This window comes from Geotrypetes seraphini, chromosome 9 (assembly GCF_902459505.1).
Source record: "Geotrypetes seraphini chromosome 9, aGeoSer1.1, whole genome shotgun sequence".
Taxonomy (NCBI): domain Eukaryota; kingdom Metazoa; phylum Chordata; class Amphibia; order Gymnophiona; family Dermophiidae; genus Geotrypetes; species Geotrypetes seraphini.
Window position 1 is genome coordinate 16,227,560 of NC_047092.1, and position 21,916 is coordinate 16,249,475.

Consider the following 21,916-nt stretch of genomic DNA (forward strand, 5'->3'; position numbering starts at 1 on the left):
TTACTGGACGTCAACCCAGAAGAATGTCTTACTTATTGCTCCCTTCCTTTGGAATTCCCTACCAGCCTCTGAACTGAGACTATGTTCCAACAATTCAAATCAGGACTTAAATGCTATTATTTTGGTCAAGTATTTGGTATACCATCAATGATATAATCTCAACTGATCCTTTTCCAGCCTTTGTTGGGGGTCCCCTGTTTAGCAAATAGCCAGTCTAGCCTATTTTTATAAAGCTTGTGTGCGACTGTGTGCTCTTGATGGATGTACTTTCCTTTCCCCATTATGATGTTCCTTTCCTAATGATTTGTTTTAAAGTTATCCACTGTGGTTCACTATTGTGATAAGGGCAGAACCAGCAAATTTTAATAAACAACCCGGAGTATACATATTTGTTACATTGTACATTGACTTCATAGGAAGAAAACTGCAGTGAATCTATGGTTCCTCTTCATATTCCCAAATAGTTACTCTATTTTAATCATCACCTAATATCTGCTTCCACCTTTATCATAGTCCCAGCCTAAGAAATCCATTCTTTTCCTCAGATCAACATCATATGACATTCCCCACTAGAACACAGAAACCAAACCTTCTACCTTTTCCTTTAAAAGAAAAGAGAAAGGAAAAGATGACCGAACCCAGGACACAAAAGGATTTTCACTTTAAAGCAGATCTTATAGAACTCATCAATTTCCTTCTCAATAGTAAATCTTAGCCTCCTCCCTCCCAAAATATACTTGTTTTTCTGTTTAGAGTACGGGATTCTGCCTGTACTCTTCATCTAATGGACACAAGTCCCTCATCGCACAGAGTTCCCCAGGCTTATCCCTAAGCATGAACTCCTCGTATTCATCTACCCTGACTAGCTTCTCACCATATAGTCACATCATGGGTCTATCTCCTGAGTAAGACAATCATTCTCTCTCAGTTCCTCCAGTTTCTTGCCAACTTTTCTTTCATTCTCTGATGCACTATTAAATCCAAACCTTTCTTTCAAAAGCCAGACACTTGGCCATCAAGGCACATCAATTCTGACTCATCATACTGGCCAAGCCAATTCATGTGGGCCTCAGCACAATGACCGTTCTATGCCACTCCTTATTGGTTTATCAATAAAGCATATTTTGTTGTATCTTGAATTTCAATGAAAAACACACTCCTCATCTTTCCTTGATGCCCATTCTGCTCACCTTCATCTCATCACAACGTAGTTCACATTTGTAGATTGTCAGAGTGAGGGGTTCATAATGCAACAACTGTTTGGAGAAACCTTCATTCCAGCAAACTGAATTCTTTTCACCAGTATTAATTTCAAGGTAAGCGGTCAGAAAACTATTTCAGTCTCCTCAACTTGAGTTTTATGTACAATTCTTCCCCTTAGCTCCTGAATGTCTCATCAAATTAGACCTACTGTATTAATAATGGCTCTATTCAAATGTGCCTCACCTCCAGAACAGTGACATGTTCTGCTAGTCACCTTTTATTTATTTATTTAAAGTATTTATTATCCACCTAAAACCTAGGCGGCTTACAATTCCAGCTCCTTAATGACCAACGCTACTCACGGGTCCTAAACTGCCGACCACCAATCATTTACTTGCTTACAACATTAAAACTTTAGTACAATTATGTTCAGTTCTCTTAGTACAGTGAATGCTGCCCTAAATCTATACTATGCCATGTAATATCTTCTATGAATGCCACAAATTCTTCTAAGCTATGTCTGCCAAAAATGTCTTCAATAATTTTGTCCTTCTATATCAGTGGTCTTAAACTCGCGGCCCGGGGACAAATGCGGCCCACCAGGTACTATTTTGAGGCCCTCGGTATGTTTATCATAATCACAAAAAGTAAAATAAAAGAGTTTCTTGATCATATGTATAAACTATAAAGAGTTTTACCTCATGCAAAATTGTCATTTCTTTAATAAGATATTAACTATTTTTTCAGAGGCCCTCCAAGTACCTACAAATCCAAAATGTGGCCTTGCAAAGGGTTTGAGTTTGAGACCACTGTTCTATACTGTGATTGTACCTTTGTAACCCGTTCTGGGCTCCTTTGGGAGGACGGGCTAAATAAATAAATAAATAGTGTGTTAATTCTGCTGCCCCTCAATATCTCTCCTCTCTCCTTATACACCTCCCAGAGAACTCCGTTCCTCAGATAAGCAGCTGTACCCTTCTCCTCCACTGCCAATTCCAGACTTCATTCCTTTCATCTAGCTGCCTGGAATAAATTACCTGAGTTTGTCCGTCAATCCCCTTCCCTTCCCGTGTTTAAAAGCAGACTGAAAACCCACCTTTTTGATATAGCTTTCAATCCTTAACCCTACTCCTCTGGCCTCCAACCCAGCCCGCTGATTAACCGTTCCCCTTAACTGCATCCATGACATTCTGTTTGTCTATCTTGCCTGTTTAGATTGTAAACTCTTTAGAGCAGGGACTGTTTTCTTACTCTTTGTGACTCCGTACAGCGCAGCAAAATAATTAATAGTAGTAGTAGTGTGAAGAGTTTCAGTCTTTGGGAAGCAGAGCTGAGATTGTGATGTCATAATGCCTCATTCCACCAATAAGAGCCAACCTCATCAGTGATGTCACAATAGCTTGATTGCCCTGTACTCCCCTCTGCCCTCCAACCCAGCCAGCTGATTAACCATTCCCCTTAACTGTATCCATGCCATCCTGTTTGGCTGTCTTGCCTGTTTAGATTGTAAGCTCTTTGGAGCAGGGACTGTTTTCTTACTCTGTGCAGCACTGCGTGCATCTGGTAGCGCTATAGAAATAATTAATAGGAGTAATAATAAAACATTCATAATCAGTTGCGCTTGATTATTTGAGCCAAGGTTAGTACTAATCAATTTCTCCTTTCACTCTGCAGGTTGCTCCAAGAACGAAGACCACATAACATGAGCAGCCCTAAGATTGGGACTTACCCACTTGAGTGCCTGAGTCAATTTTGCTTGTCTTTTTTTTTAATATTCCTTATTCATTTTTAAAACTTACAATAAGTGCAACAGCATATAACATCAATATATATTTAAATACATCACTTAATATCCTATTAAAATTTAATTCAGATCCCATAACCCTCCCACCCCATATTCAATGACTTTCATCAAACATAAGAAGACATATAACAACCCCCCCACACATTATTTGCACTCATAAGAAAACCAAAATACCCCCACTCTTCTCCCCCCACCTTGGATGTGCATATTTAAGGGGGGAAAATGATATTCAATCATTACAATATTTTGTTAATGGTCCCCAAATATCCTGAAATTTCCTAAAATTCCCCTGCTGCATGGCAATTACTCTTTCCATTTTAAATATGACATAGGGAATTCCACCAAAAGCTATAATTCAATCGATCCCAATTTTTCCAATTTCTCATGATCTGTTGTATGGCAATCCCTGTCATAAGTAGAAGTCTGTTATTCTTAGATGCTTAGCCCTCATTGACATGCCAAACAGCACAGTATCATACGATAATGCCACTGGATTTTCCAACATACAATTTATTTGTCCTCCATATTAATTTTGCTTGTCAAGAGAAAAAGCAACGTTGTTTACCTGTATCACATATTTTCCTGTAGACAGCGGGATTGATAAGGGACACAATTTCACCCGCCTCCTCAAGTGTTGTTTTTATTTCTTTAGCTTTAAAACTGACTGAGCAGATAAGGAGACTACAGCATGTAGGAATGAGTGTGCATGCTCAGAACTTTACACTGAGTTTTGAGTTCTGGGAGAGTAGTTCGATCCTGGCACTGTCAGAAGATGACACCCACTTATGCGCCTCATCAATTTTGCTGTCTACAGAAAATACCCATTAAGCACAGTTACTTACCGTAACAGGTGTTATCCAGGGACAGCAGGCAGATATTCTTAACACATGGGTGACGTCACCGACGGAGCCCTCGGTACGGACCTTTTTAACTAGAAGTTTCTAGTTGGCCGCACCGCGCGTGCGCGAGTGCCTTCCCGCCCGACGGAGGAGTGCGTGGTCCCCAGTTAGTATAAGCCAGCTAAGAAGCCAACCCGGGGAGGTGGGTGGGACGTAAGAATATCTGCCTGCTGTCCCTGGATAACACCTGTTACGGTAAGTAACTGTGCTTTATCCCAGGACAAGCAGGCAGCATATTCTTAACACATGGGTGACCTCCAAGCTAACAAAGAGGGAGGTGGGATGGTTGGCCATTAGGAAAATAAATTTTGTAACACAGATTGGCCGAAGTGTCCATCCCGTCTGGAGAACGCATCCAGACAGTAGTGAGTAGTGAATGTGTGAACTGAGGACCAAGTGGCCGCCTTGCAGATTTCCTCGATGGGCGTGGAGCGGAGGAAAGCTACAGAAGCAGCCATAGCTCGGACCCTGTGGGCCGTGACAGTTCCTTCCAGTGAGAGACCGGCCCGAGCGTAGCAGAAAGCAATACAGGCAGCAAGCCAATTGGAAAGTGTCCGTTTGGAGACAGGACGACCCAAACGGTTGGGATCGAAAGACAAAAATAGCTGAGGGGATGTTCGGTGAGCTCTGGTACGATCAAGATAGTAAGCAAGGGCACGCTTACAATCCAGCGTGTGCAACGCCTGTTCCCCAGGATGCGAGTGAGGCTTAGGGAAGAAGACGGGCAGCACAATGGACTGGTTGAGGTGAAAAGCTGAGACCACCTTGGGAAGGAATTTAGGGTGGGTACGCAGAACAACCTTGTCATGGTGAAAAACAGTGAAAGGTGGATCGGCAACCAGTGCATGCAGTTCGCTAACCCTCCTGGCAGAGGTGATGGCAATTAGGAAAAGCACCTTCCAGGTAAGAAGCCTGAGCGAAGTTGTGGCAAGAGGCTCAAACGGAGGTTTCATGAGGGCTGAGAGAACCACATTCAGGTCCCAGACGACAGGAGGAGGCTTGAGAGGCGGTTTGATATTGAAGAGCCCTCTCATAAATCTGGAAACCAGAGGATGAGCCGTGAGGGGTTTTCCGAGAATAGGCTCATGAAACGCAGTGATGGCACTGAGGTGGACTCTGATGGAGGTAGTTTTGAGGCCAGCATTGGACAGTGAGAGCAAATACTCCAAGACAGTTTCCACCGCTAAGGAGGTGGGTTCCTGATGATGCCGGAGACACCACGAGGAGAATCTGGTCCACTTCTGATGGTAACATTGGAGAGTGGCCGGTTTCCTGGAGGCGTCCAAAATGAGGCGGACCGGTTGAGATAGATTCTCCGGAGAGGTCAGCCCGAGAGAAACCAAGCTGTCAGGTGGAGCGAAGACAGATTGGGATGCAGTAGAGACTGATGCTGCTGCGTAAGTAGAGTAGGAAACACAGGAAGTAGAATGGGTTCCCTGGAGCTGAGTTGGAGCAGGAGTGAGAACCAGTGTTGGCGAGGCCACCGAGGTGCGATAAGAATCATGGTGGCGTGATCTTTGCGGAGTTTGGACAAGGTTCGCAACATCAGAGGAAGTGGAGGGAAGGCATACAGGAACCGATCCCGCCAATCGAGCAGGAATGCATCCGGAGCCAGACGGTGAGGAGAGAAGAGTCTGGAACAGAATTGGGGCAGCTGATGATTGTGAGGTGCTGCAAAGAGGTCCACCTGCGGAGTGCCCCATCGAGCAAAGATGGATAGCAGAGTCGGAGGGTCCAACGTCCACTCGTGAGGTTGAAGGATGCGGCTGAGATTGTCGGCCAGAGAGTTCTGTTCGCCCTGGATATAGACCGCCCTGAGAAAGAGATTGCGGTCCGTGGCCCAGGTCCAGATGCGCAGAGCTCCAAACAAAGGGGGCGAGATCCGGTGCCGCCTTGCTTGTTTATGTAGTACATGGCGACTTGATTGTCTGTGCACAGGAGGAGGACTTGAGGACAGAGAAGATGTTGGAAAGCCTTGAGGGCGTAGAACATGGCTCTGAGTTCCAGGAAATTGATGTGATGACGACGCTCCTGTGGGGTCCAAAGTCCCTGGGTGCGTAGATCTCCCAGGTGAGCTCCCCACGCGTAGGGGGACGCATCTGTGGTGATGATCATAGAGTGGGGGGGCAGATGAAAAAGTAGACCCCTGGAAAGATTTGAGGAGTTCAACCACCATTGGAGAGATTGCTGAAGAGATGATGTCACAGAGATGGGATGAGAAAGAAGATCCGTAGTCTGTGACCATTGGTTGGCGAGAGTCCACTGAGGCGTACGAAGGTGGAGACGTGCCAGAGGAAGGACATGCACCGTCGAGGCCATGTGACCCAGGAGGACCATCATCTGTCGGGCAGGAATGGAGGGATGCATGAGCACCTGACGGCAGAGATGGAGCAGGGTCCGCTGGCGATCGGAGGGGAGAAAAGCCCTCATGAGCGTGGTGTCCAGAACTGCTCCAATGAATTGAAGTCGCTGGGTGGGAAGCAGATGCGACTTTGGGTAGTTGATCTCGAACCCCAGGAGGTGGAGGAGAGAGATGGTGTGATGAGTAGCTTGTAGCGCGAGTTGAGATGAAGGTGCTTTCACCAACCAATCGTCCAAGTAGGGGAACACCTGGAGGTTGTGAGACCTGAGGAAGGCCGCTACCACTATAAGGCACTTGGTGAAGACCCTGGGTGAGGAAGCGAGGCCGAACGGTAGCACCTTGTACTGATAGTGGTGGTGCAGTACCTAGAACCGCAGGTAGCGGCGAGAACTCTGATTGATGGAGATGTGAGTGTAGGCCTCTTTGAGGTCCAGGGAACATAGCCAGTCGTGTTGAGAAAGAAGAGGGTAAAGCGTGGCAAGGGAGAGCATTCTGAACTTCTCCTTGACCAGACACTTGTTGAGGTCCCTGAGATCGAGAATGGGACGGAGGTCTCCCGTCTTTTTGGGAACCAGGAAGTAGCGGGAGTAGAATCCCTGACCCCTTTGATCTGGAGGTACTTCTTCGATGGCATTGAGAAGGAGGAGGGATTGAACCTCCCTCAGGAGGAGGGGGGTTTGAGATGAGTGTGAAGCAGACTCTACGGGAAGGTTGTCTGGTGGAAGAGTCTGGAAGTTGAGAGAGTAGCCGTGGCGGATGATGTTGAGGACCCACTGGTCCGACGTGATGACTTCCCAACGGCTGGAGAAAATGGTGAGACGACCCCCGATAGGCTGTGGAAGAGGCAGTGAGGGAGGATGACTGGCTATGCCCTGGAGAGAAGAGTCAAAAGGGCTGAGACTGTTTAGCAGGCTGAGGCGGCTTAGAGGGTTGAGTGGCCTGAGATCGAGCCTGGGCATGGTGCTGCTGTTGACGAGGTCGCCGAGATTGTTGGGGGGGCGGATTGAGTGGCCTGGCTGAGAACCTCCGCTGGTAAGATGATTGAGGCCGATAGGGTCGAGCAGGCGGAGCCTTCTTTTTTGGCTTGATCAGGGTGTCCCACCTGGTTTCATGGGCCGAGAGTTTCTGGGTGGTGGAATCCAGGGACTCTCCAAAGAGTTCATCCCCGAGACAGGGGGCGTTGGCCAAACGATCCTGGTGGTTGATGTCCAGGTCGGAGACTCTGAGCCAGGCTAGTCGACGCATGGCTATGGCCATGGCAGAGGCCCGAGAGGTGAGCTCGAAGGAGTCGTATATTGAGCGGACCATGTATTTTCGCATCTGGAGAAGACCAGAGATGTGTTGTTGGAATAGCGGGACCTTGCGCTCAGGAAGGTACTTCTGAAGGGCAGACAGTTGTTGGACCAAGTGTTTTAGGTAGAAAGAAAAATGGAAGGAATAGTTGTTTGCCCTGTTGGCCAGCATGGCATTTCGGTAAAGCCTCTTGCCAAATTTGTCCATGGTCTTACCTTCTCTGCCAGGAGGGGTAGAGGCATAGACACTGGAGCCCTGAGTCTTTTTCAAAGTGGATTCCACTAAAAGGGACTCATGGGGCAATTGAGATTTGTCAAATCCAGGTATAGGGATGACCCGGTAAAGGTTGTCCAGCTTACGGGGGGCTCCCGGTACCGTGAGGGGAGTTTCCAAGTTCTTGTAGAACGTTTCCCGTAGGATGTCATGTACGGGAAGCTTGAGGAACTCCTTAGGAGGTTGCTCAAAGTCTAAAGCCTCTAGAAAGGCTTGAGACTTTTTCGAGTCAGATTCTAGTGGAAGGGACAGGGCAGCAGACATTTCTCTCAGAAATTTGGTGAATGAGGACTGCTCTGGTTTAGAGGTGGCATCGGGTGCCGATGGTTCCTCATCAGATGAAGAGGGATCCTCCTCGGTACCGAGGGGAGTCTCCTCCCACAAATCAGTATCTCTGACCTCTGGTGCATGTCGAGACACCGGGGTGGAGGGCGCGGTGTGGCGAGTCTTGGACAAAGACTTACCAGAGCGCACTGAAACGGTACCAGGGGAGGACGATCGGCGTCGTTCTCGGTCCCGAGAAGAATGCCGTACCGCCTGGTGCCGAGGAGGATCCACTGTGGTCTGAGAATGAACCACCGGATCGGCGTGAAGTTGTTGAGCCGAAAGGATCGGCATAGAGGTGTTTACCGGTACCGAAGGAGTGGACACCGGGGGCTCGGTGCGGGGCTCGGGCCGGTCTGGTACCGGAAGGAGCGGTGCCAGGATAGAGGGTAACAGTTGTTCAAGTTGTTTCTTCAACTGCTCCTGAAGCTGAGCTTGTAGAATGACCGAGATACGGTCATCTAGGGGTGGCATCGGAACCGCTTTCTTTTTCTTCGGTTCCTTGGATGCCGCTCCACGCCCCGGCGATGAGGAGGCCGATGACGAGGCACTCACCGATATCGGGGCGGAGCGTTTGCGGGACCGGTGCGATGCCGGTAGGGACGGTGTCGCCACCGTAGCTGGAGGGCGCTCGAGGGAAGAGGAAGGCTTCTTAGCCGGCTTACCTGGCGCCAGCGGCGCCGATGCGGGGTCGGTCGGTGTCGAGGTCGACGGTGCCGATTTTTGAGGTACCGCCGTTGAAGGTGAGGAGTCCATCGCCGACTCGGTGCCGAAGAGAAGAGTTTTTTTTTTTTTTTTTTGCAAATCAAAGAAAAATAAACCCGAAGGTAAAGAGAGAAAAAATTAGGAAAAAAACGCGAGCGGGAAGGCGAAAAAGTGATTTCAACGGCCGTTGAAAAAATACACGCGTCTTCTTCGCTCCGCGGAAACGAAGAAACTGGGGACCACGCACTCCTCCGTCGGGCGGGAAGGCACTCGCGCACGCGCGGTGCGGCCAACTAGAAACTTCTAGTTAAAAAGGTCCGTACCGAGGGCTCCGTCGGTGACGTCACCCATGTGTTAAGAATATGCTGCCTGCTTGTCCTGGGATAACATGTAAGCACATTGCTTCTTTCTTTCTTCCCATGACAATTTATAGTCTGCCAACTCCATCAGCAAACTATGCATAGCATATAACACATACATTCATAAAAGAAACAGTAAAATCAATTTAAAAAATGCAAGATACTATTTACCCACTCAAAAGACATGCAATAAATCCTTTCAGCAATAGCATAATCAGCAATACATTAAAACAGTCCATGACAAACCCTTGAGCAAGCAGCCACTATTTCAGCAGTTCTCAAAAGGCCCTTAAACTCTTGCTCCGTCCTCGACACCAATGGTAGCAAATTCTACAACACTGGGCCTGCACTAGAGATAGAAGTCCTCCTTGTTGCAAATAGATGAATCTCCTTCATTTGGTGAGGGAGGAGAGAAAGAGACACTTTCCTGCAATCGTAATACTTAATAATAGAAACATAGAAGATGACGGCAGAAAAGGGCTACAGCCCATCAAGTCTGCCCACTCTGCTTACCCACCCCCTGTCTATGCCCTAATGACCCAATTTCCTTATCTTGACCCTCGTAGGGATCCCACATGGGGATCCCATTTATTCTTAAAGTCTGGCACGCTGTCTGCCTCGATCACCTGCACTGGAAGCTTGTTCCAATGATCAACCACTCTCTCTGTGAAGAAATACTTTCTGGTGTCGTCATGAAATTTTCCGCCCCCTGAGTTTGAGCGGGTGCCCTCTTGTGGCCGAGGGTCCCTTGAAAAAGAAAATATCATCTTCCACTTTGACACGTCCCGTGAGGTACTTAAATGTTTCGATCATGTCTCCCCTCTTCCTACGTTCCTCAAGAGCGTAGAGCTGCAATTTGTTCAGTCTCTCTTCGTACGAGAGACCCTTGAGCCCCGAGATCATCCTGGTGGCCGTCTGTTGAACTGATTCAATTCTGCGCACATCTTTACTGTAATGTGGCCTCCAGAATTGCACACAGTACTCCAGATGAGGTCTCACCATGGCCCTGTACAACGGCATTATGACATTCAAGACCAAGCAATGTATTCAACAGTTAGGTCTATTGCCCTGTAGGGCTTTAAAAATCCACCAACTTTACAGATGGCCTTCTGAACCAGTAAACAGTGCCTGAAGAACTGGATAAATATGTTTATGTAAGCTGCTACCCATGATAAGCTTGGCTGCAGCACTAATTATAAAGCACATAACAAGAGGGCACTGGATTATCTAATCTTTTCTAAATCACTACTTGTACCACAGTATGGAAACTGCTTGGCAGCAACAAGTGCCAAAGCTTATAAACCCAAGTCTTATTACAATGACCAGTGCTGGTTCCCGCAGCTGTCCAGGCGGACATGTGAGTTTGCTTGGCTAGAGTAATGCCACAAGATGGCTAAAACATTGGTTGCGTAAACTCAAGACATGGCGCCAGCTGCAAGAACCATGACACAAACTGCAGAAGCCTAAGAGGATAATAACCACTGCCATTTACTGACAGCTTTCGGTTAGGAAATGTTAATACAAACTAAGATTGTAAGCCTTCCTAGGATAGGAAAATGCCTACTGCACTTGAACGTAATTAATGGGTTGGTTTTTTGTTTTTTTTTAATTTCTTACATACCACCTGCTAGTCATTGAAACAGTGCTTATTCAGTTACAGTAGGCTTTTCTCTGTCCTTGGAGGGCTCGCAGCTTGAGTTTGTACCTGGGGTAACATAGTAACATAGTAGATGACGGCAGATAAAGACCCGAATGGTCCATCCAGTCTGCCCAACCTGATTCAATTTAAATTTTTTAATTTTTTCTTCTTAGCTATTTCTGGGCAAGAATCCAAAGCTTTACCCGGTACTGTGCTTGGGTTCCAACTGCCGAAATCTCTGTTAAGACTTACTCCAGCCCATCTACACCCTCCCAGCCATTGAAGCCCTCCCCAGCCCATCCTCCACCAAACGCCATACACAGACACAGACCGTGCAAGTCTGCCCAGTAACTGGCCTAGTAAAGGAGGGCTCGTCCGGGATTTGAACCCGGGACCTCTCGCACCCAAAGCGAGAATCATACCCCTAGACCAACGAGCCAGTAAATCGACAGTTAAGTGACCTGCCCAAGGTGCAGTGGGATTTGAACCAGACTTCCCTGGTTCTCAGCTCACTACTCTAACCACTGGGCTACTCAACTTATCTTGAGCTATTATTGAAAAAGGCAAGAGTTAAATCCAAATTCAATAGCAGCAGTAAATTCACTGTAATTAATACAGCAAACAAGACACGTGTCCAATTGCATTTCTAGTTAGAGGTCTTAAGAACTGTCATATTTTCATTTGAACTACATGAAGAAGGGATTCATGGAGTGCAAAATGCCTATGCATACGCATAGCTGTGTTTTCTTGGTAGATTAAATACGAGCATAAAGGCCCGGATTCAATAAACGGCACTTTAAGTTAGGCGCCGGGAAGAGCTGTACCAGCACCTAACTTAAATTGAAAATACAGTTTAAAACAGAAAAAAAAAAAAAAGCTTTTAAAAGAAAAATGTAGGCGCCTGAAAAAGAGTGCCATAATCGCACTCATGGAGGCGCTTCACGACACCTAACACCACTGAAGGCATGGCAAATGCCAGAAGTGGCATGAGGCATCATAAAGTGCCTCTGCAAGTCTCGCAAATGTAGGCCTGGCCTCGCAAATGTAGGCCTGGCCTACGTGTCCGGCGCCTATCTTTCCCGAAGATGCGATTCTATACACGGTGCCATCGCATGATTGACAGGCGATCAGCAGTTGTTTTTAAGGCGGCCGCTGGTGCCATTTATAGAATCCGGGCCAAAGTGAATACGAAAACAAAGGAAAACAGAAAACAGTTAAAAAAAAAAAAAATTCAAATGAAATACTGAATAGCTGAAAAGTCCTACCAGCTACCACATAAAAGGTAGCTCAAAAGACAAGCGATAAATATCCCATCACAACTTCCAAAGTATCCTATATTTTCCTGTAGTTATTTTTTTTAAACTAATTCAGTTCTTTTTGTCAGTCAGAGGAAAGGGTCCCTGGTCCCTAAGCAGTAGGTCTATTCCACTGCACTAGTCCTTGATATGCAAGTCAGATTGTCACTCCAGCGAGAAAAGTCTAAAACACAAAGCAAACGTGCAATCTGTTTTGGAAATTCAGTGTCACTTTTTCAGTTCTCAAGTTGTAAAACACACCATATTTTATTTGGTGTTTTATGTCATCTCACTAGTCTTATAGCCCGTTACATTAACGGGTGCTAGAATATATGTGTGTGTGTCTGTCTTTCTTTTTTTTTTTTTCCTTGGCTGTCCACTACCACCCCTTGCCTGCTCCCCCTGTCCATTCTCCCTTACTTTTACCTCTCCTGTGTCCTCCACCACCCCATCACTGCTCACCTTATCCAGCAGAAGGCCTTCTCCCTTTGTTTTACCTGCCCCTGTCCATCATCACCTCCTTCCTGCTCCCCCTGTCCAGCAGTAGGCCTGTCTTCATTTTTCTGCTCCCCCCTGTCCATCAACCCCTTTTCTGCCCCTCCATTTCCGTGTGCTGCAGCATTTCCCTCCCACCCCACTTCCCTGTGCAGTATTTTCCTCCCTTCCCCATACCTTCCTCCTTAACTCCATGCACAAAGCTGGTGGGGAGGGTTTTAAAAGGTATTGCGGCGTTGGCGGGGGTTAAAAACTTATTTTAAAATGCTGTTCGGGTTTGGCCGCTGCAGCCTGCAGCCGCCAACAGCTGCCGCGGCCGACATCCGACTCGGGCTGCCGCAGTCGACATCCGCCTCGGGGGGGGAGAAAAAGAGAGAGCTTCGGGAGGCCAGCAGCCGCCGCGGGCCGCCGATAGCCGCCGCAGCTGACATCCACCTCGGGAGGGAGGGAGAGAGAGAGCTTCGCGCGCATTCCTATCTGCGGTGCCCTACAGCTCACAGAAAACCGGCGCACGCAGATGGGAGTGCGCATGCGCGGCCTAGCATTTTATTATATTAGATTTTGTCATGGATCCAGAAATTCTGATAGCTCAAAAGAACATTCTACATGGAAAGGTTTGGGGACCATCATTCTAAGAATTGAAATCACCCCCCCTTAGCCTCGCAGATAAAGAGATAATGCTCAAATGTTACTAGTTGTTAAAACGTGAAGGCATACTGTACACCTTTGTACCCAAATTATAGTTTTAATTCTGCAGTGCCTCCTAGAAACATGCATGCTCTGTGTTTCTCTTCAAATTTAATTCTACATTTCAAATTTCTCGCCAGTCCTACTCAAGTCTGGAGCTATCAAGCTTCTTTCTTTGTTTCACTGCAATGCATCTTCTCTAGACATGCATATTTCATAACGCTGAAAAGGATGTAAGTAGAAAACTCTGGGAATATTTGCCAGATGAATCACTCAAACTGAACCCAACTAAGGCTGCAGGGCTGCCTAATCAGGTTTGTTCATTTTTTCACTAGTATCTTCCTCTGACCTATAGCACCAAAGACTTGCAAACTGAAGTAACTGGCCCGATCAGGCTTGTTAAGTTCTATTAATGGAAGTCTTTGTACTGTGGACACTGAAGACAGATAAGAATTGCTTCGCCTGTACCAAAGAAAGGCGGTATATCAAGAAACAAACAATATCTAATCAAAAAGTAAAAGTCATAAGATATAAACGAACAACATTAGGATACAAAAATCCTGATAGTATTTCTAATTCATATTCTAGAATTAATTTAAAAAAAAAGAGACTCATATTCTAGGAGTTACACAGGATGGCTCTGTGCCTGAAGCTAAGTGCAGGGGAAAAAATAAGAATTAAATAAAGAATAACTTTTATACCACTTGCATGCAATGTGGTAGTCCCAAGAATTGACATAAGATATGGAGTTTTTCTAGACCGGGGATGTATTTTCCTATGGCAGCTTTGTAGATGTCATAGAGTTTTCCAGGAAATACTGAGGTCTTTTCTCCATTATCATTTTGTCATTGGGAGACTTTATGATGAATCTCTGGTTTGGACTGTTGTTGAATATCTTTTTGGTGGCTATATATAGTCCCAACTTAATGCCATGTACAGGAATGTAGCTTAGCAGCCAACATTTTGACAATACACTACAGTAACTAAAGCTATCATCACATTAACATTGCGATAATCTACTCCAAAATGCCCCTATACATACCAATGCATCACAGTTCATTGGCTTCACACTGCATATCAGCAATGTGCCAGAGAGTTGCTGAGAAGTGAATATTTGGGTGAAAATGACCATTCATAAAGTATCCTAAATAAAATGCTTTTCAATACTGACCACATTACTTTTAAGTTACCATTTTTTAGTCATTAAAATTGCTCATTGGTATTCTCCTGTCCCCTTGTGAACAGCCAACTTAAGAATAAAATTACCTCACACTCGATGGAAATAACTGATCCTACAAAAGGCTTTGCAAAGACCCCTTGACCAAAAAAATCCCTCATCCCAAACAACAGAATTCACATCACTCTCAAAAAACATTTCCATTCCCAAGTGTTTAGAAAAACCATAGGAACTGCTGTGAATAAACTGCAATAATACTCATTTAACAGTAACATTTTCATCTGGAAAATGATCCACGGTCCAATTCCCTTTCAACTATAGTTGGGTTATAAAACATTCAACAACTGTCCTGCTGCAACATAAGTAAATAAAAGACTAGAAATTATTAAAGGACTCCAGGGCCTTTTAATATTGGCTTTATTACTACTGAAACATCTGAGTACTTTTCAATACTTCTAATGTTATATACGTTATTTCTTTTACTTGAGTTGGTGTCATTCAAAAAAATAGATGGTAAAGCACTTATCTGTAGAAAGAAGTCACTGAAGCAGTAGCTCTCACGAGAGTTTCCCCTGATGAAGCAATTGAGCGAAACAAGACCTTGTTAAGAAATCTATGGACTGCCATAATGGTGTTCCAGAGAGAGATAGAGAGATCACTAATTGACATTTCTACAGATAAGTGCTTTACTATTTTTTTAAATGACTGAAAATTTAAGGTGGATAGATTAAAGCAGGGGTCTCCAAAGTCCTTCCTCGAGGGCCGAATCCAGTCAGGTTTTCGGGATTTCCTCAATGAATATGCATGAGATCTATGTGCATGTACTGCTTTCAATGCATATTCATTGGGGAAATCCTGAAAACCTGACTGGATTCAGCCCTTGAGGAGGGACTTTGGAGACCCCTGGATTAAACTATAAGATTTAGAAAATTTCAAAAACAGATAATGGAGTTTTTTCTGACCAAGGATGTATTTCCTATAGCAGTTTTGAAGATGACAGAGACATCCAGGAGATATTTACCCCTAGAAATACTGAGGTCTTTTTCTCCATTATTCTGTATGATTAGTTCTTATAAATATTTTGTCCCTTTCTCTGGTATATAATAATTGAATATTTTTTGGTGAATTTTGGTTACCTTTAGTAAACCCATGTTGGCTCGGATCTTGTAATCTATTAGATTCTAAGAATTTCACTATCCTTTCCTTCAGCAACGTTTCCATTATTTTTCCAATAACTGAAGTGAGGCTTACTGGCCTGTAGTTTCCCTCTTCATCTTTGCAACCACGTTTGTGAAGAGGGACCACATCCACTCTTCTCCAGTCCCGCGGATCCTCTCCAGTCTCTAAAGATTTATTTAACAAATATTTAAGAGGACCTGCCAGAACCTCTCAGAGTTCCCGCAATATCCTGGGATGGATCCCATTCGGTCCCATAGCTTTGTCCATCTTCAATTTTTCAAGTTGTTCATAAACACTTTCTTCTGTGAATGGTGCGGTATCCACTCCATTCTCAGGTGCAACTTTGCTGATTAATTGTGATCCTTCATGTTTTTTTTATTCTGTGAACACCCAACAGAAGTATTTGTTTAGCACATTTGCTTTTTCCTCATCACCCTCCACATAGCAGTTCATACCTTCTTTCAGTCTCAAAATTCCATTTTCTTTGTCTTCCTCCTTTCACTGATAACCCTGAAAAAAATTTTGTTTCCCTTTCTTATATTTATAGCCATTTGTTCTTTAGCTTGCGTTTTCACCAGATGTATCTCTCTTGACTTCTTTCAATTTCATCCGATATTCCTTTCTGAATTCCTCTTCTTGCGTTTTTTTTTTTTTTTAATATTTCATGAACGCCAATTCTTTTGCCTTTATTTTTTCCACCACTAGTTTGGAGAACCATATCGGTTTCCTTTTTCTCTTGTTTTTATTTATTTTCTTCACATAAAGGTCAGTAGCTCTATTTATTGCACCTTTCAACTTGGACCATTGTTTTTCCACTTCCTTTATGTCTTCCCATCCAATCAGCTCTTTCTTCAGGTATTCTCCCATGCTACTAAAGTCCGCATGTTTGAAATCCAGGACTGAGTTTTGTGTGAGCATCCTCCTCTTTGGCTGTTATATCGAACCAAATTGTATGATGATCACTGCTTCCTAGGTGGGCCCCAACTCAGACATTAGAGACACTTTCACCATTTGTAAACACCAGATCCAGTATTTCTTTTCCCCTCATGGGTTCCATCACCATTTGTCGGAGCAGAGCCCCTTGAAAGGCATCCACGATCTCTCTACTTCTTTCCGATTCTGAAGACGGAACTTTCCAGTCCGCTTCTGGCAGGTAATTTCTCCTTTCTTTCCCAACTTTTGTATATCTGTAATCAGATCTTTGTCAATTTGCTGCGATTTAGTCGGAGGTCTGTAGACGACACCCAAGTGCATAGAAGTTCCATCTTCTCTTTTCAAAACAATCCATATCGCGTCTACCTGTTCCCAAGCCCCCTGCATTTCAGTCGCTTGAATATCTGTCTTTACATAGAGATCTACTCCTCCACCTTTTCAACCATCTGTCCTTCCTAAAGAGATTATAGCCCGGCATGTTGGCGTCCCATCCGTGGGAATCACTGAAGAACCATGTCTCTGTGATAGCAATTACATCCAAGTCTGCCTCTAACATCATTGCTTGCAGATCCTGGTTTTTGTTGCATAGACTGCGAGCGTTTGTGTTCATTGCTTTCCAGATACTATTCTGCAACAATCTCATTTTTTGTATAGTTTTTAATTTCAGCTCATTTCCTGTTGCATCACTAGGAAATGAATGGCAAATATTGCAAGCTTTATCATCATCAAATCTTGTCTTTTGCTGGGGGTGGCCACTGAAAGTAATTTCCATACATATGCCACTCCCACCTTCTGAATTTCTCAACTAGGATTCTTTTTCCTGCCATCGTAAGGTGCAGCCCATGATTACAATATAGTCTCTTGTTCTTCCATGTATTGCCCCATCCTCCTAGAAACCATAGAAGATGACGGCAGAAAAGGGCTACAGCCCATCAAGTCTGCCCACTCTGCTTACCCACCCCCTGTCTATGCCCTAATGACCCAATTTCCTTATCTTGACTCTCATAGGGATCCCACATGGCACGCTGTCTGCCTCGATCACCTGCACTGGAAGCTTGTTCCAATGATCAACCACTCTCTTTGTGAAGAAATACTTTCTGGTGTTGCCATGAAATTTTCCGCCCCTGAGTTTGAGCGGATGCCCTCTTGTGGCCGAGGGTCCCTTGAGAAAGAAAATATGATCTTCCACTTCGACACGTCCTGTGAGGTACTTAAATGTTTCGATTATGTCTCCCCTCTCCCTACGTTCCTCGAGAGTGTAGAGCTGCAATTTGTCCTATGTACCTAAAGCCTTCTTGATGACACCAGGCTTTGAGCCACCTATTGAAGTTCAGTGTTTTATACTCTTTCCTCACCCTTTCCATAAGTAGGCAGTACTTCTGAAATAGGTTTTAACCACTACCTCAGCTCCCGAAAATCATTCTGTGCTGCAGGTAAGTTATTGTTGGCTAGGTCATTTGTTCCAAGGTGGATAACAACATCAAGGTTCAAAATCTTTGCTTCTTCCCTAATTATAGTCAGTATTTGTCTGGTGTTTCTGGTAGCTGAGGATCCTGGAAGGCATTTCACTATTTTGAGTTCCTTGTCCTGTGTTCCAAAGTTAATCCCTCTGATGATGGAATGCCCTAGCAGTAATACTTTTTCTGGTTTGAGCTTTTTTATATGTGCTTTGGGGGTGCATTTCTTCATGAGTTATCTTCACTGGTTCTAGTTCCTCCTCAGTTCTTTTATCTTGAGCATCACAATGTTCTAATGGAGCATAGGGATTCTTTAGAGGCAACAATTGTGAAGGTGGATGTTTCTGTGTCACATGCCTCAGTCTACCTGAGCCTACTGTGATCCATTTATTCCTGGGTTGTTTTATTCTTTGGGGGAGTTGTGGTAAATTGGTATATTTGTGTAGGGTGATTGTAGCTGCTTTAATTGCCTCCAATTCTTGTTTAAGTTTACAGAGCTCCTCTTTGATATTAGCAAGTTGAAGACAGATAGGGCAAGCCTTGAGCCTCCAGATGATGTGCCTGGGAACTAAAGCACACTGAATGAAATTCATCTTCATTGGTTGGAATTGGGATTGACTGAGACTTCTTGATTATTGGGATGTCTATATATGAGTTGCAAAACCTGGGGTGGGTGGGTGAGGGTGTGGAGGGACTAAATTATCAGTGAGTCAGCAAGATCCCTTTCAGCAGTTCTATAGGAGGGCCTGGAATCTATCTTTCTCCCCCCTCTTTAAAAAAAAAAATTTCAAAATATTCCCAATAAATCTAGCTAGCAGTTTCTGTGCTATAATCTCCATAATCTCCAACTACAGATTAAACCTTAAAGCTGTTTTCTGTTCTGACTGGCTATACTACACTTGATCTTAGCCAAAAGGCCGAGAAGCGATATGTAAAATAAATCTTGCCTGCGGTATGAAAGACAAAAGTTAGTCAGAAGTGTTTATCCCCTCTAATGATAGAGCTAAGCAGAAAAAGAACAGAAAGAAAAAGAAAGGAATGCTTTGGGGGAGGGGGTTAGGTGTGGTGCTCAGGTCTGTGCTCAGGTCTAGAGAAACACAGTCAACAGTTTTAAATCTCAAAATTAAATAAATAGTAAGGGTTTGTGCTCAAGTCCAGAGAAACAGCAGTTTTAAATCCTAATAATTTAAGAACATAAGAATTGCTGCTGCTGGGTCAGACCAGTAGTCTATCATGCCCAGCAGTCCGCTCACGTGGCGGCCCTTAGGTCAAAGACCAGCACCCTAACTGAGACTAGCCTTACCTGCGTATGTTCTGGTTCAGCAGGAACTTGTCTAACTTTGTCTTGAATTTCTTGAGGGTGTTTTCCCCTATAACAGCCTCCGGAAGAGCGTTCCAGTTTTCTACCACTCTCTGGGTGAAGAAGAACTTCCTTACGTTTGTACGGAATCTATCCCCTTTCAATTTTAGAGAGTGCCCTCTCGTTCTCTCTACCTTGGAGAGGGTGAACAACCTGTCTCTATCTACTAAGTCTATTCCCTTCATTATCTTGAATATTTCGATCATGTCCCCTCTTAGTCTCCTCTTTTCAAGGGAGAAGAGGCCTAGTTTCTCTAATCTCTCACTGTACGGCAACTCCTCCAGCCCCTTAACCATTTTAGTCACTCTTCTCTAAACATAGAAACATAGAAAAAGACGGCAGATAAGGGCCGCGGCCCATCTAATCTGCCCACCCCAATGACCCTCCCCTATTTATCTCTGTGCAGAGATCCCACGTGACGATCCCATTTCTTCTTAAAATCAGGCACGCTGCTTGCCTCGATCACCTGAAGTGGAAGTCTATTCCAGCGATCAACCACTCTTTCGGTGAAAAAGTATTTCCTGGTGTCGCCGTGCAATTTCCCGCCCCTGATTTTCCATGGATGTCCTCTTGTCGCTGTCGGACCTTTGAAAAAGAAGATATCTTCTTCTACCTCAATACGGCCCGTGAGGTATTTGAACGTCTCGATCATGTCTCCCCTCTCTCTGCGTTCCTCGAGTGAGTATAGCCGTAATTTATCCAGCCGTTCCTCGTACGGGAGATCCTTGAGTCCCGAGACCATCCGGGTGGCCATTCGCTGGACTGACTCAAGCCTCAGTACATCCTTGCGGTAATGAGGCCTCCAGAATTGTACGCAGTATTCCAGATGAGGCCTCACCATGGATCTATACAATGGCATAATGACTTCAGGCTTGCGGCTGACGAAACTCCTACGTATACATCCTATGATCTGCCTAGCCTTAGATGAAGCCCGCTCCACTTGATTGGCAGTCTTCATGTCTTCACTGATGATTACCCACAAGTCCCGTTCTGCAAGAGTCCTTGCTAGGATCTCGCCATTTAGGGTGTAAGTCTCGCATGGATTTTGACTGCCAAGGTGCATGACTTTGCATTTCTTGGCATTGAAGCTCAGTTGCCAAGTACTAGACCATTGCTCCAATAGGAGTAGGTCGTGTTTCATATTGTCCGTTGTGCTCTTGCTTGTTATGTTACACAGTTTGGCGTCATCGGCGAATAACGTTATTTTACCGCGAAGCCCCTCAGCCAAGTCTCTTATAAAGATATTGAAAAGGATCGGGCCCAAGACCGAGCCCTGCGGCACTCCGCTGATCACTGCCGTCATTACAGAGGGGGTGCAGTTTACCACCACCCTCTGAAGTCTACCACCAAGCCAGTCCCCAACCCATTTAGTCAAAGTGTCACCTAATCCTATAGAACTCATTTTGCACAATAACCTGCGGTGAGGGACACTATCAAATGCTTTGCTGAAGTCCAAGTATACAATGTCCAAGGACTCTCCAACATCGAGCTTCCCCGTCACCCAGTCAAAGAAGCTGATCAAGTTGGTTTGGCAGGATTTCCCCTTGGTAAATCCATGCTGACGGGGATCCCGCAGATTCTCCTCATCCAGGATCATATCTAATTGGTGTTTGATTAGAGTTTCCATTAGTTTGCTCACTATTGATGTGAGACTCACTGGACCCTTTCGAGTAGTAGTGTCCTCCTTCATGTACGGCGACCAATGCTGGATGCAGTATTCCAGGTGGGGGCGTACCATGACCTAGTACAGAGGAATGATAACCTTCTCCAATCTGTTTGTGATCCCCTTCTTAATAATTCCTAGCATTCTGTTTGCCCTTTTGCCGCCGCCGTTTATTGCGTGGACAGCTTCATTGACTTGTCGACCAGTACTCCCAAGTCTCTTTCATGGGGAGTTTCTCCGAGTACTGCACCAGACATCCTGCATTTGTGTATAAGATTTTTGTTATCGACATGCATCACCTTACACTTATCCACGTTAAAACTTATTTGCCATGTCGCAACCCATTTCTCGAGTGTGTTTATGTCACATTGCAGGTCTTCGCAATCCTTCTGCGTCTTCACTACTCTTAATAACTTCATATCATCTGCAAGTTTAATCATCTCGCTCGTCGTACCAATTTCCAGGTCATTTATAAATATGTTGAAGAGCACAGGTCCAAACACCGAACGCTGCAGCACTCCACTCATGACGCTTTTCCAGTCCAAGTATTGTCCATTTACCTCCCACTCTCTAATGACTCTGATCAATCTGACCTTATACCAACAGCAAAATGTTCTAAGTTTAAAATTCCCTCCTTACAAGACATTGAATCTTTATTTTCTCAGGTTAATCTAAAAGGCTCCCGATCTGAGTTAATTCCTCCCTTCTATTTAAAAAAACACTTTTCTCATTTTGGCCCTTTCATATTGTCTCTTATTCAATGTAGCTTAACTACCTGTATAGTACCACCACAATGGAAATCTGCCTAC

General features: G+C 44.9%; 1 protein-coding gene, 1 non-coding gene and 1 pseudogene across 9 annotated transcripts in view; all 3 read right to left on the bottom strand.

The window, feature by feature from the left end:
* NRF1 (nuclear respiratory factor 1) overlaps window positions 1–21,916 on the bottom strand; it is a 180,201-nt gene that overhangs the window by 81,664 nt on the left and 76,621 nt on the right. The gene's annotated exons all lie outside the window — the stretch shown is intronic.
* Window positions 11,229–11,300, bottom strand: TRNAP-UGG. The gene has a single exon. It is a non-coding gene; the product is annotated as a tRNA-Pro (tRNA).
* LOC117367332 lies at window positions 18,865–19,013 on the bottom strand (annotated as a pseudogene).